Source organism: Rhineura floridana, chromosome 1 (assembly GCF_030035675.1).
Source record: "Rhineura floridana isolate rRhiFlo1 chromosome 1, rRhiFlo1.hap2, whole genome shotgun sequence".
Classification (NCBI taxonomy): Eukaryota; Metazoa; Chordata; class Lepidosauria; order Squamata; family Rhineuridae; genus Rhineura; species Rhineura floridana.
Window position 1 is genome coordinate 119,409,319 of NC_084480.1, and position 16,150 is coordinate 119,425,468.

A 16,150-nucleotide genomic window follows, 5' to 3' on the forward strand; every position below is an offset into this window, starting at 1 on the left:
TGTATACACACTGGTCATGGCTTCTTTTTGTTGATATTTATTCTACAAAAATTGTTATAGTTCATCCTTTTAGAACAAAACCACCTAGCTTATAACATTTTAAAATTCTAGAGTTTTTATCCAATGCTGCGCCATGGAGGTTCCACTGGTGCAACAGAACTTCTGTTTCTTCTCCTCGCCCTCTGTGCCCAGCCCAATCTGTTGGGGAGAATCCCCCAACCCTCCAGAGCTGATTTTCACAGTGCATGTGGGGCTGGAGGATACAGAAGGAAGCTCCATTGCACGCATGGAAGTCCATTGTGCCAGTGGAGCTGCAGCGTTGGATACAACTCATACGTTCATAAAAACCAATATAAAACAATGAACCAAGGAAACAGGATCAGCAGTTAAATTCATGCATAAAAACATTATCAGCCACATAAAAAAAGCCTACCAGAATAGAAAGGTCTTTAGTAACCAATGAAAAAGAGCAAGAGATGGAGCTTACTGTAGTTCATGGGGCAATGTGTTCCACAACCTAGATGCCACTGAGAAGTTTGATAAATTTTCTTTAAAGTTTGTTACATTTTAAGGAAAGGGCTTACAATGGTCTTGTTCACATGACACAGTAAATCAAACTGTGGTTTACCAGGATTGTGTGAATGTGCTGTCTCCCAGCTGAGCCAAGTTTTGGCTTAGAAACTTGTCCGAACCCAGGTTCATGGTAAAGCTCTCTCCTCCTTAACCACAAGCTATAGTCAAGAACAGGAGCCCACGCATTTGCGCTAAGCCCTAGTTTGGCTTAGTGCTACATGTGGATGGGGCCAATGTGTAAGCATATAGGTTCCTCTGTCATCAACCCAACCCCTTGTCACCACAATTCCCCTTCTCTCTATTCAAAATCTTTTTTAAAAAAAAAAATCCTGGGTGTGGATGGTGAACCAAGGTGTGGTCATATACAGTATATGTCTCAGTTTATTTATAGCTCTAGCAATGAAGCATATATTGGTTGAATAGTTGATCGAATAAATTAGCTGCATCTGATTTATTAGCACACACATGCACACACTGTTCAGCATCAGTGGAAGTAGCAAGATTAAAAACACTGCCATGTTTGTTTGTTATTTTAGAAGAATGTATTAAAAGCCCTAAGGAGTGTATGAAAAACAATTGGCAATATTAAACAAAAAAAATTGGTAAATTCTAAAAAACAAATGCTGTTATGTGCCTTCAAGTCAGTTACGAGTTATGGGGACCCTATGAATCAGTGACTGCAAATTGTATCTGTTATAAACCACCCTGTCCAGATCTTGTAAGTTCAGGTCTGTGGCTTCCTTTATGGAATCAATCCATCTCTTGTTTGGTCTTCCTCTTTTTCTACTCCCTGCTGTTTTTCCTAGAATTATTGTCTTTTCTAGTGAATCATGTCTTCTCATTATGTGTCCAAAGGATGATAACCTCAGTTTCATCATTTTAGCTTCTAATTATAGTTCTGGTTTAATTTGTTCTAACACCCAATTATTTGTCTTTTTCACAGTCCATGGTATGCACAAAGCTCTCCTCCAACACCACATTTCAAATGAGTTGATTTTTTTCTTATCCCCTTTTTTCACTGTCCAACTTTCACATCCACACATAGATATCGGGAATACCATGGTCTGAATGATCCTGACTTTAGTGTTCAGTGATACATCTTTGCATTTGAGGACCTTTTCTAGTTCTCTCATACCTGCCCTCCCCAGTCCTACCTTTCTTCTGATATCTTGACTATTGGGCCTGATCAGATGCCAGTATAATTCGGATCTGATGTTTTTTGCAGATCCTTTTAATTTGGAACGTTTGCATGACTTTTTTCCCCAACGCGAGTACATTCAGCTGCTTTTGCTTTTAACTCCGGATTAAATTGATGTGACAAAACTCCAAAATTGCTTTTAAAATCCACACATGCTTCGGTGCACTTCTACCATGTATTATCTTTTAAGCGCCTTTTTTTGGCTGCGCAGTTTCTTCGCCATTAGATCCTCCCTTTTCTCCGCCCCTTTAACTGTCTCTGGGTGTCATTTTGTTTCCTGCCGTTGACGAAGCAACTTCCGGTTGCTCTTGCCTTCCTTTCTCCCGCTTTCTCCCACTTCCCCCCAACACATTTCCTCCCCCGCTCCTTTAAACAAAATCACATTCATCCAAATTATTCACCCTAGAATATCTAATTCTGTGAAAGCTCTCTGCATGTAATGTGAGCAGGTTTTCTCCTCACCCCCTCATTCTCTCCCTTCTGCAGTGACACCAACAACTCCCCAAGGGTAGCAAGGAAGAGCTGGAGCTCGGTAAATTCCTTCCTGGCCACCAGGAAGGGAGACTCCCCTTCATTCTTGGCCGGCTCTCTTGCTTGAGCTGCAGGCCCCCCCCCTGAAAGCTGCTATGCACTGCTCCCTACACCCAGGCTTGGAGTGCGTGCAGCCATGGCGAGTGGAGGCTGGCGAAGGAGCCACTGGGGTAATTTATAAGTGCCCAAAAGCGCAGGGGAAAGGGGAGCTGCCTTGGTGTCTCATCCCAGCATCTGCTCCACTCATCCCACTGCAATAATATTAAACGGTCAATGCTTCCTTTAGTAGGGCAGCTGTAGGTGATTCCCTTTCTTTCAAGTGCCTATTCCTCCCTTCATTTAGGGAAACACCGCCCCTTCCCCGCCTCCGCAGTTAACATTCTAATGTGTGGGTGCAGCAACAAGGAAAAGCTGATAGCGAGAAATGCACATGCTTGTGAATGCTAAAAAGAAAAACAGCAAATTTATTCGTAGTGAGGGTGAAAGTATGTGAACTGTCAAAATCAATCGCGATGGAAAAAGCAGCATTTTTAATGTTGATCTTGGCTCATATGTGAGCTGGCCCTATTGTCTCCATTTTGGTTAATCACTGTGCTGAGGTATTGATAATCCTTGACAAGTTCAATGTCCTCATTGTCAACTTGAAAGTTACATAAATCTTGTTGTCATTACTTTTAGTTTTCTTGACGTTCAGCTGTAGTCCTGCTTTTGTGCTTTCCTCTTTAACTTTCATCAGCAATCGTTGCAGATCATTACTGGTTTCTGCTAGTAGTATGTTATTGTCTCCATATCCTAAATTATTGATATTTCTCCTTCCAATTTTCACACCTCCTTCACCTTGGTCCAATCCTGCTTTCTGTATGATATGTTCTGCGTATAGATTAAGCAAATAGGGTGATAGAATACACCCCTGTCTCACACCCTTTCCAATGGGGAACCAATTGGTTTCTCCATATTCTGTCCTTACAGTAGCCTCTTGTCCAGAGTATGGGTTGCGTATCAGGACAATCAGATGCTGTTGCACCCCCATTTCTTTTAAAGCATTCCATAGTTTTTCATGATCTACACAGTGAAAAGCTTTGCTGTAATCTATAAAGCACAGGGTGATTTTCTTCTGAAATTCCTTGGTCTATTCCATTATCCAACGTATGTTTGCGATATGATCTCTGGTACCTCTCCATTTCTAAATCCAGCTTGGACGTCTGGCATTTCTCGCTTCATATATACAAGATTAAAATTATATATCTGGATAGTGCTTTATTTATTTATTTCATAATATTTCAAGCACACTGCCTTAGATTTTAAGATCAGCTGTAGAGTCCAACAATTTTCCCACTGACAACATAATCAGAATGCAGTTAATGTGGATGTATCTGTGCAGGTAGCCTCCGGCCGCTCACAAGGGTTTTGCCAGCTCTATGGAGACAGTTATTTTTTTCAACCCAGAAAAGAGATCTTTTTCTCACATGGAGATATAGTGATAGTGAAAGCTTTGCCTGTTGAATATCTGTCTGTTAAATAAAAGCGCAGTGTTGAAACAAACATAAAATCATTCTGTGACAAGGATGAGATTGTGCTCATCCAGTGTTCTTATATCAATTTTTCTCTCTCTTCATTATGCAAGAATTATTCTGGTAATGTTCCTTAGCACTGCTGCTGTTGGTGGCACTCAAAAACAGCAGCAGTGCTAAGGAACATTACCATAATAGTAATGATTGGAAATAAGGTTGCATATTCACATCCTCATCTGAAAACATATTTAAATTCATTCAGTGCCTACATTCCAATGACTCAGGGAAATCCTGACAATACAGGTTGCAGGAGAAGGTAGATTGCCCTCTGGTGGTAAAACTTATATTTTCCAAAAACCATCCATTACATCACAGAAATAGAGAATCAATGAAATTGTACAGTTTATTGATCTATTGACCTAACCTGTACTTTGAAAGCCTTTTGAGTTTCACAGAAATGTGTTTCAAGGAAAACTATGTTCAAATTGTAAGTTAAAACCAACTCTTCAACGTAGGGAGCTTGCATGCACCCCCCCATCTAGGTTACATTTAAAGCACTCTTATGCCACTTTATTAGCCATGACTTCCCCCAAAGAACCCTGGGAACTGTAGTTTAAGGGTGCTGAGAGTTGTTAGGAGACGCCTCACAGAACTACAATTTCCAGCACCCTTAAAAACTACAGTTCCCAAAATTCTTTGGGAGAAACCATGACTGTTTATTTATTATTTATTTATTTATTTTATTTTATTTTATTACATTTTTAGACCGCCCCATAGCAACAAGCTCCCAGGGCGGTGTACAGCACAATAAAACAGGTCAAAATACAAAAACACAATAAAACATAATTAAAAATTTTCAATTTTAAATTCAAATTTTAAAATTTTTAAAATGCCTGGGCAAAGAGGTAGGTCTTTACCTGGCGCCGAAAAGATAGCAAAGAAGGCGCCAGGCGTATCTCATCAGGGAGGGCGTTCCATAGTTCGGGGGCCACCACTGAGAAGGCCCTAGCTCTAGTTATCGTTCTCCGTGCCTCCCTATGCGTTGGGACACGGAGAAGGGCCTTCGACGTCGAGCGCAGCGACCGGGTAGGTACATAGCGGGAGAGGCGTTCCGCCAGGTATTGCGGTCCGATGCCGTTAAGGGCTTTATAGGTAAGAACCAACACTTTGAATCTGGCCCGGAAACATATTGGTAGCCAGTGCAGCTGGGCCAGGACAGGTGTTATATGATCAAATTTCTTTGTCCCAGTAAGAACTCTGGCCGCAGCATTCTGCACCAGCTGAAGTTTCCGAACCGTCTTCAGAGGTAACCCTACGTAGAGTGCATTACAGTAGTCCAATCTAGAGGTTACCAGAGCATGGATAACTGTGGCAAGGTTCTCCCTATCCAGATAGGGTCGTAGTTGGGCTACCAGCCGAAGCTGGTAGAACGCATTCCGTGCCACCGAGGCTACTTGAGCCTCCAGTGACAGGAGCGGATCTAATAAGACCCCCAAACTACGGACCTGCTCCTTTAGGGGGAGTGTAACCCCATCTAGGGCAGGTCGGACATCAACCATCTGGGCAGAGAGCCCCCCCACCAACAGCATCTCAGTCTTGTCAGGATTGAGTCTCAGTTTATTAGCTCTCATCCAGTCCATTATCGCGGCCAGGCAGTGGTTTAGTACATTAACAGCCTCACCTGAAGAAGATGAAAAGGAGAAGTAGAGCTGCGTATCATCAGCATATTGCTGGAAACGCACTCCAAATCTCCTAATGACCTCGCCCAGCGGCTTCATATAGATATTAAAGAGCATGGGGGACAGAACTGAACCCTGTGGGACCCCATATTGGAGTATCCAGGGACTCGAGTAATGCTCCCCAAGCACCAGCTTCTGGAGACGATTCTTGAGGTAGGAGCACAGCCACCGCCAAGCAGTGCCTCCAACTCCTAAGTCCGCAAGACGTCCCAGAAGGATACCATGGTCGATGGTATCAAAAGCCGCTGAGAGATCAAGGAGAACCAACAGAGTTACACTCCCTCTGTCTTTCTCCCGACAGAGGTCATCATACAGGGCGACCAAGGCTGTTTCTGTACCAAACCCCGGCCGAAAGCCCGATTGACATGGATCCAGATAATCAGTTTCATCCAAGAGAGCCTGGAGCTGGTGAGCGACCACACGCTCTAAAACCTTGCCCAGGAATGGAACATTTGCTACCGGTCTATAGTTGTCAAGATTTTCAGGGTCCAAGGAGGTTTTCTTTAGGAGCGGTCTCACCACCGCCTGTTTCAGGCAGGGTGGTACCACTCCCTCTCGTAAAGAGGCATTGATCACCTCCTTGGCCCATCCGGCTGTTCCGTTCCTGCTAGCTTTTATTAGCCATGAGGGGCAAGGATCCAGAGCTTGATTTATTTGATTTATATCCTGCTCTTCCTCCCAGAAGGAGCCCAGGGCGGCAAACAAAAGCACTAAAAACCCTTAAAAACATAAAAACAGACATTAAAATACATTAAAACAAAACAACTTTAAAAACATTTTTAAAAAGCTTTGAAGACTTTAAAAAAAAAGGTTTAAAAACTTTTTTTTAAAGGTTTTGAAAGCATATTCAAAAGCAATTCCAACACAGAAGCAGACTGTTAGAGTGGTGTAAGAATGCTTTAACTGTATGGTGTGGACGTGACCCTAGTCTGTCCCTTGTCCACAGTTTGCCAACTGTTTTGTAGCCATGGGCAGATTTGCAAACCAGAGAAACAGCTGTGGGCACCACAAACAAATGGCTACCAAGCACACACCACAGCCTATTCCACTGGCTACAATGGAATGATTCTTTCAAGCCTTATTTCGGGGGGTAAGAGGCTCTGTGGATGCTAGGCAGGGAAGGCCTCAGTGGGCAAATGTCTGCCCAGGAGACCATACTGGCAACCTCTCCCCTTGCCCTTGAATTGCGGCTTTGGCAGGCGAACTTTTCCATGACATGGAAATAAGCATAACCCCCTGATAACGTCTGCACACTATGAAAACACAGCTACAGTGGGTGATTGAAAAACGGGCAACCCTTCTTAAGCATCATGTTTGGTTCCAGTCTGTACAATTGTTGCACCCAAAGGGTGGGGATGGGTGTTAATTACTTGTCCTCATGGCCAGAGGTGTGTGCTTCTTTCTGAGAATTTAAGTTGGCCAAGTATAACTTAAATTTGGAGTAATCTGGTAGCTGCCTGGCCATTGAAAAGGTAACTGATGCACAAAAGAAACCTCAAAACTTGTTACAAGACCAGCTGCAGTGCAGAAAGGTGTATCTAGACAACAAATAGCTCCAGCTGAGGTTGACAGCTGTCAATCGAAATACAGCTCCTATCTGTTTAAAAACAGAAAGGATATGCAGTGGCCTGTTCTTCTGTGCAACACATAGGACTTTAATTTTGCCCCACAGTGGGTATATTGAATGGAGAAACCGATCACAAGGGAGGAAGGTGAGCAGCGGCATCCTGTCTGGGTACATGAGAATTTTTAAAGAGACCAACTCTGGTTAGCAGCAGACAAAGGTCCATTCTCCAGAGGCTTGAAGCAAGCCGAATCACACCACAGAGAAGCAGCAGCCCTCTTTTAAATATGGCAAAGCAAAAAATCATTTTGGGTCTTGCCTAAATATTTATGCTCATGGTCTGGTGTGATATTTAGGGACAAAAATTAAGACTTAACCTTAGTGGCAATTGGTGGCAAATATTTATAGCCTTGAACCAAAGGACAAAGGATCCAGCTGATTGACAGATTTTTTTTAATCCTATCCCACCTGAGAGGAAAAAGAAAGATCATCACTGTGAAAGCAATGGCTGTTTCTTCTTGTAGGAAAATAACTTCCTTGTTCAGTGGGGATCCTAATTTATGAACTGGGTGGGGATTAATGAATTGGAAACGTCATAGTACAAGAAAATACTAGCAGCAGCAACAGCCACAGCTTTACTTGAAACTGGTGACGGCATAGAAAGCTCTTTAATTAGTGGCCACAATCCATCATAGATTTAACAGTGCAAGAAATCAAGGCCGTTATTTCCAAGTCAACATAAAATGCTCACTGTGCTTTTCCCACTCATTAGATGCCTGTGGTCATCAAAGCTTTTGAAACAGAAGTTGAACTCTTGCATGGATGCTAGTTTTCACCTTCTCACATCTGTAGGACTGGGATGTGTATATAACCACATTCACTGTATGTTATAAAATTTAAATGTAAATAAAAGTTGATAAATAAAACCGAGCTGTGTTACAGTGTTTGATATCTGGTTTCCTTTGCAGATTCTTGACCTGAAAAATATAGTAGAGTGAATGTAATGCTAATAGCCAGTAGAGGGCACTCTGGTATTTAAGATGGTTGTCTCCAAAGGGGAAAGTACTTTCTTTTTGGCAAGTTTACCTTGTCCATTGCTGACAAAAGAATAGGATTGTGCTGACATTTCTGTTCCAGTTTGCTGTATTATACAAAAAATGAGGTAACTGAATTTGGTGCATTTTGTCAGCTGGAAAGAAAGAATTGCAGTCACAGAGGAGACTGGGAAATGCTAAATAGGTAATGAAATATTGCTCATTGGGCTAACATTTGTAGTGTATGAGGGCTGCTTACAATTGTAAACTGTCCTGTATTCAATGTTTATGAAGGGGGGCATTTATAAATAATACTTGTCAGCAGGTATACTTTACAGCACTATCATGCAGTACCCACTGCTGCTGGAGCACACATTTCAGAAGTTGTCGGGTATATTCCCCCAACGGCTTGGATCCTGAGATAAGCGAATAGAAAGAAGTTTGCATAAGGAATGTTTCCTGTCCTTTTCTTCCCCTGCTTAGGGTTGCCATATGCAAAACTGGACGGGGCTCTTGCACCTTTAATACTTGTATAAAAGATGGCATTTCAGCAGGTGTAGCTTCCCATGAAATCTACAGCTGCTGAAAATCTCTCTTCCACACAACTATTAAAGGTGCAGGAGCCCCCTGTCCTCTTTTGTTTCTGGCTATTCTATCCTCCCTGCAGCTTTCTTTACCCCTCCGTCCCTCTCAAAAAAAAAAAAAACACCCCGTGAGGGTCACGTGTCCTCCTGAACTACAGTATATGGGATAAGGCATGGGGGCTGCTAGGGAGGAAAATTATTGCCTATTTGGGGAAAACCTCTCCCTCTGAAGGAGGGTCTCATGAGCCTTCAAACAAGTTTTTTTTGGGGGGTGCAGGTGACTGTAAAGGAGAGAAGTGAATGGGAAATGTTATTCCTATTATGGATGTCATTCCATTCACTTTTCTCAGAATCCAAGTTAATAACTTCAGTGACTTTTTAATTGCACCACTAAATAATTTGTGGTGTTTGTCAAGTTGTCCAGTTGGCATGGCTGGCTCTTCTGTTGAAGCTCTGGTAGATCTGTGGAATACAAAGGTGACCCAGGTAACTGACACAATTGCAGCTGAGTGTCCTCTCTCAACTGGCAGAGCTCAGAAATGAAGTAAAAAGGGAGATGGCTTGGGCACAAGTGTAGAAAAACTCCTAATGAATGTAACTGAACACTGGTACATGTTCAAGCCTATTCAGTGGCAGTGAAGGCGGCAAAGAAAATTTACTTCTCCGCCTCCATTGCATCCTCAACTTGTTGTCCAGCTGAACAGTTTAGAATGGCTAAGGGCTTATTACATATTGGCCCTGAGGAGGTGTAGACCCATCTAAAGCCTGCTGTGACATGTTTGCTAAGCGTTTTGAGGATAAAATTGCTTCCATCTGCCAGGATTTGGACTCCATTATTGATGCTGATGATCAGGGTGAGGTGTCTGGAGTGCCTTCTTATCCAATGTCATTGGATGAGTTTCAGTTGTTGCAGCCTGAGGATGTAGACAAGATACTAGATGATGGGGAATTTTATTTATACATACATGTATAGCTAATGGGGAATTCAATATACATAAACATTGAGCAAAAGATATTCTTTTATAAAGCTATAAAGGTTCATAACATTTTAATAGTTTAGTAGGAAGCCAGGTCTTTTTCTTCTTGCAGTGTCCCCCTGACTATGCTGGTTGTTTGGAACTACTTGTACTCAAAACAATTGATAAGAAACACTGAACATCCTTGTACTTTCCAAGATGTAGAAAGGATTGCATTAACTAAAATGCTTAGCTCACTGTGAAAATGTACTTTCATGTGAAGTACTGAACATTGCCAAATTCATTAGAACACCAAATTCACTAGAACATGATGCAGAAAGTACAAAGTACCTGTGCAAATGCCTGTGTAATACTGTCATGTCTATGTCATTCTGATGTGTTAAAGTACAATGTACCTATGCAAAATGCCTGTGTAATACTATTGTGTCTATGTCATTCTGATGTATTAAATCCTGATTGCTAGATGCTAAAGTCTTTGTCCTGAAATGTATAAAAAACCCAGGCAACCAGTGCCATGTTGCAGTTCTCCACTCACTGAGAGGGAGACTGACCAAGTGTACACTTGTCATCCAATAAAGGCCTACCTTTTTGCTGCAAGCCTGTGTCTTCAGAATTTTTATTCAAGGACCCCCAGCAAAAGATCCCAATGGAGAAATACAAAATTCTCCAACATTGGTTGGGTCTGTGCAGCGACTTGTATCTTGGACCGTTGCCCTTCATGGTTGATGAAATCTGCTACGGAGAGGACAACTGGGTGGGCCAGGGAGATACTTAATGCTTCTCTCCAAGAAGGAGTGGTCCCAGGCTGCCTGAAGGAGACAGTAGTAAGACCACTCCTGAAGAAGCCTTCTCTGGATCTGGAAGATCCTAATAATTTTACATCAGTCGGAAATGTCCCCTTTCTGGGTTAGGTTGGTTACCAACCAGATCCAGGTACTCTTGGAGGAGACAAATTTTCCAGATCAATTTCAATCGAGATTCAGGCCAAGATTTGGTATGGAAATTGCCTTTGTTGCCCTGTACAATGACCTATGTCAGGTCAGGAGAGAGACATGGGGAGTGTGACTCTGTTGATCCTCCTTAATCTTTCAGCAGCTTTTGATACCACTGACCATAGTATCCTTCTAGGGCAACTAATAAATAATAATAATAATAACAATAACAACAACAACACTGGCTGCGACAATGGACTGGATGAGGGCTAATAAACTGAGGCTCAATCCAGACAAGACTGAGATGCTGCTAGTGGGTGGTTCTTCTGACCAGATTGTGGATGTCCAACCTGTCTTGGATGGGGTTGCACTCCCCCTGAAAGAGCAGGTTCATAGCTTGGGGGTTCTCCTAGAACCATCTCTGTCACTTGAGGCTCAGGTAGCCTCGGTGGCAAGGAGTGCCTTATACCAACTTCGGCTGGTGGCCCAACTACGTCCCTATCTGGACAGGGATAATCTGGCTTCAGTTGTCCATGCTCTGGTAACCTCCAAATTAGATTACTGCAATGCACTCTACGTGGGGCTGCCTTTGAAGACGGTGTGGAAACTGCAGCTTGTGCAAAATGCAGCGGCCAGATTGGTAACAGGGACCAGACAGTCCGAACATATAAAACCGATTCTGGCCCACTTGCACTGGCTGCCTGTATGTTTCTGAGCTCCATTCAAGGTGCTGGTTTTGACCTATAAAGCCTTACACGGCTTGGGACCACAATACCTGATGGACCGCCTCTCCCGATACGAACCCACCCGTACACTACGTTCAAGATCAAAGGCCCTCCTCTTGGTGCCTACTCCAAGGGTGGCAACAAGGGAGAGGGCCTTCTCAGTGGTGGCCCCCAAATTATGGAATGATGTTGGTGACGAGGTGCGCCTGGTGCCAACACTGTTATCTTTTCGGCGCCAGGTCAAGACTTTCCTCTTCTCCCAGGCATTTTAGCATGTGTTTTATACTGTTTAAATTTTTAAATTGTGTTTTAAATTGTGTTTATAAGATCTGTTTTAAATTGTATTTGTTTTAATGTTTTTAGTTACTGTAAACCGCCCAGAGAGCTTCGGCTATGGGGCGGTATACAAGTATAATAAAATAAATAAATAAATAAACAACACAATTGCATTAATTCTAGAATAGTAACCTATCCTCTTTAGTTAGCCACTGTAGCAGTTAGGGATCTGCAGCAACCACAAGACTCAGTTCAGGCTGCCATCTGGCACTTCTGAAAATAGTCAGATTCAACTCTGGGCTCATTCACACAGGAGCTAGACTACATATTAAAGATGCAGGTTTTGGCATTGTGATAGATTTGCAAGGCTCACACTTCCTACCTGCCAATCTTCCTTGATAGGTTCCCGCCGGGCCTTAAAGACCTGGCTGTTCAGGCAGGCCTACGGGACCTCTGGGATGGGTTAGTTTTTAATATGGTAATATTATTATTGTTGTGATCCTCATTGGCTTTTACTGTATTTTTACTGTGAAGTTGTACGTCGCCTAGAGTGGCCATTAATTCGGCCAGATAGGCGACTCACAAATAAAATTTTATAATAATAATAATCTGCTGTTCTCCTTTCACACAAGTAGGTGTTCCTCTGGAAAGGTTTAGTATCACTGTTTCCTTGTGGCCCTGCTCCCAATTTTATATGTTTACTCAATATTGCTAATAAAGGAGAGGGTTTTTTTTTGTCAGTTTCATTGTTTCTTGTCAATTGCACACCTCTCCCAGCTGAAGCCTGGGAAGCCTTGGGGTGCAATTGTCATGAAACTATATGAAACTGATTAGAGAGGGGAGTGAGTGAAAGGCAAAGTAGGCAGCAGTTGCCACAGCTTTTGCAAGCAGCAGAGAAAGAGAGGGAGCCGGTGATAGGACATGAGAGCCCACCCACTAAAAAATGATAAAGCAAAGCGCCTACACAGAGAAGCGCAGTGAGGTTGAGATGGTGTTTCCTTTCCTTTTTGCATTATATTTGGATTGGGTTGATACGGATTTAAAGAGGGAAACTGTGTTTTAGCTTCTGTTTGCCTGCAATGTCATGTGCACCATGCGAATTACAAAGGGATGCAAGTAGCACCAGACACACACTAAATCACCATGTGGATAAGCCCTCTAACTGATGCAAAGGTTGCCTGATGCAGCTGATGTCCAAATCTGAATCCTGAGTTGAGAAAACCAATTCTTCATGTTGCACCAGTCACTATAATAAGGAAATCAAAGGCTATAACCTTTGTTATTTTGGACAGAACTGGATGGAATTTGCAGGTATAGCACCTCCTCCTGTGTGGATTAAGCTTGCCAAAATTGAGAAAGATAGCTGCAATGATTTTCCTGCAAGGGGACAGCTTTTACATTTTTGAAGTGGCTAAAAATAAAAAATCTGATTTCCCCTTGTCTTAAGTTACCAGTTTGTCAAAAAAAATTGCATACCTCACACAAGAAACCTGACAAATTTCAGAAGAGGTCTATCTGTCTGGGGGTTATGGTGGGTGCCTTTGAAGCTTATTGGGATTCACTAAAAGAATTTCCCATCTTTCTCTGAAGTTTTATGGGTAGCAACTTTAGTACAAACATGACTTACTTTCTTCAGGCACATCTCAATGTAATTTGAAAAACTCTAGAAGGATAGGTACAGAGATTTGGAAGTTAATGATGAAAGGGAGGGAGGGAGCTTATGTTTTGCTCAATTGGCACCAGAAGCCACTGAAACTAATAGCAAAGCTGATGTGATAGGACTGGATGTGTGGACATGTGGCAGAGGCAGAAGAACTTGAATGTGCAGCATTTTCAAGCAAGCACTACTAGCCGAACTAGCAAAGCACATAGAACTGACGATAACAAGTTGAGACATTCCTTCAAAATCCCTTCCCCAAAGCACTAGGACTGGAGAGGCTTAGTAAAATAGGTCCCTCTGATTAGATACTAGGCCTGATGGTCACAAGAGAGCTCTTCCTCTGTCTACTTTATGTTTTCTGACACAGCAAGTTTGCAGAGAAGCATTTCAGATTTTGACAACAAACAGCATTGTGTTTTTAAAAATCCCAAATCACCTCAAATTGTTTTTGAGGTCCCTGATTCAGTTCAAGTGATTTGGAGAGATTCTGCTTTGGCTCAAATGAGCCTTGAATCTTTCAGAATCAGCCCAACTTAGGGTTGCCAGGCTCAGGGCCTGAGACTGATCCTGTATCTTTAGGAGAAGAGAAAGTCAGCCAAGTTGTCCCCCTGCACAACCTTTAAAGATACAGAAGACCTCTTGGTTACCAGGCCCGGCCTCCAAGAGGTCTTCTGTATCTTTAAAAGTTGTGCAGGGAGAAGGGAGAATTCCACCTTGTGGTTTTTCCCTTTACAGTGTTGCAAGAACACCTGCACTTGGCTGACTTTCTCTTCTCCTAAAGATACAGGATCAGACTCAGGCCCTGGACATAGCAACCCTAGCCCGACTGAGCTCAGGACACATCTGGAACCGGTGCACTTCCTAGTAACAATTGCTTTTACCTAAGATCTTAGGTTTTCAATCTCATACAAACTTACCTGGGAGTATGTCTAGCTGAACTTAGTACGGCTTACGTTTGAAAAGACATGCATAGGGTTTCACTGCAAAGCTGTTTGCTCAAACAAATGAATAGAATGAACATTGCATTATCTGACAATCAAGGTGAAGTAGCACTACCATGTCAATTGCATGGCAGTTTTGTGATGTGAATGTAATATGCAGAAGCAAGATGATCAAGTAAGGACTGTTTAGTGTACTCTGTACTTTCAACATCTATTGTCCAAAGCACCCAGTAATTTGAATTCACTATGAGTCCCAATGCAGGGTTGGCCCTACCAAGCAGCAGGACAGTGAAATGATTTGCTTCAGGTGGCATCGTGGGTGTGGGGGAATAGTGCAGCTTTGAAGTGCTGGCTTTTTAATGTGTTGGCCCTTGTGGAGGAGTGGGCAACCTGTGGCCTTCCACATGTTGTTGGACTACAACTCGCAAAGTATGAGCTCTACTACTGAGCTGTGGTTTATTACAAACTCTGTTCAAAATTACCCTACAGTAGCAGCACCTGTTTGGATAAGGCCTTACTGATTTATAGCATATTTAACATAGTAGATTATCCAGCCAATTGATAAAGCTCAAGGTACTTTCGTGATTAAAGGCAATAACGTTGCGTACGTTTAGACGTCTTTCCCCTTCTTGCAGTAATAGAAATGCAGATGCTCATCTTCCAAAGAGATTTTTTAAAAATAGGTCTGTCCTCTGAAACTGTTTAATGAAGCTCAAACTCTTAATCATTTTAAAAAATCTACTTCCCCCTAGCCATAAGGAGACGTGTAGATTCCCCCCCCCCTCTATAAATACCAGTAGATAAAGTGGTCTAATAATACTTGGCATGCTTGCAGTTTGCTTTTCATCACAGGTTAACCAAATTTTGCATTCCTTTAATATGAAGGCCTTCCAAGATTAACAAACATTAGATTTAGCTCTTAGAGGGAACTGCACATGGTTAAATTAGTCACAGGAAGGTGAAGATGTAAACAGAATGTAAGTGTTTTGAAAGCAATTAAGAGATCTTTTTTATAAGCTGATTTCCCAATTCTGGGTTTGTCTCTCTGCTTTCTGGCCAAGTACCCAAACTTGTAGTGTTTGTTAGCCAGGGCTTTGGACATTTGCAGTTCTAGTAGCTTTCACCAAGTTTGCCATTTGTAGCGATGTTCATTCAGAAAATGACTGCAGAATATCAAGCAAAATGACCTCTAAGCGAGTACTAGTGTGACCAGATCTAGGCCAAATCTATGAAGGACTGAACCATCTCTATGGCTACAAGTATAAATCTTTTCCTCTTCCTTTCAAAGTGTCAAATCCACCTCTTCAAAGAATAATGAATTTCCTTTAGCACCACTGTCATAGGTGCTTCCAGGTGACCTGATTTGCTTGCAGGAAAGGTAGACGACATTGGTGACTTAATATTTGTTCCGATTTGTTTACAGAAAGATTTCAGGACATTTTGTCAAGTGTTAACCCACATTCTCCAGTGTATTTTCCCATAACTGTCCTGATCACAAAAAGTCCAGTCTTTTGGAGTAATGGGTTTGTTTCACAAGACCACCCAATCAATCTGAATTTGCTGGTACGTGACTGAATCCCACCCAAAAACAGTGACAGCCTGGAAGCACCCATTGTTTCTCTTCTTGGAGTACCAAGCTGTTCTCATATGAATGGTTTGCACTGCTCGATAAATCAAATGGAAGTGGACAGTATTCTAACAGTGCAATCCTATAATCTTTACTCAGACGTAAGCCCCACTATACTCTAGGACTGACTCCCAGGTAAGTGTCATGAGTCGAGAGCAATGGCATTGTTTATTTCCATCAGTGTTGCCAGCAAGGAAGCTGCATTCTTGCAAGTGCATAGTTGCAAACTCCAATAAAATAGCTGCTGTAATAAACAGGATGCTGCCTTTTCTATGAGC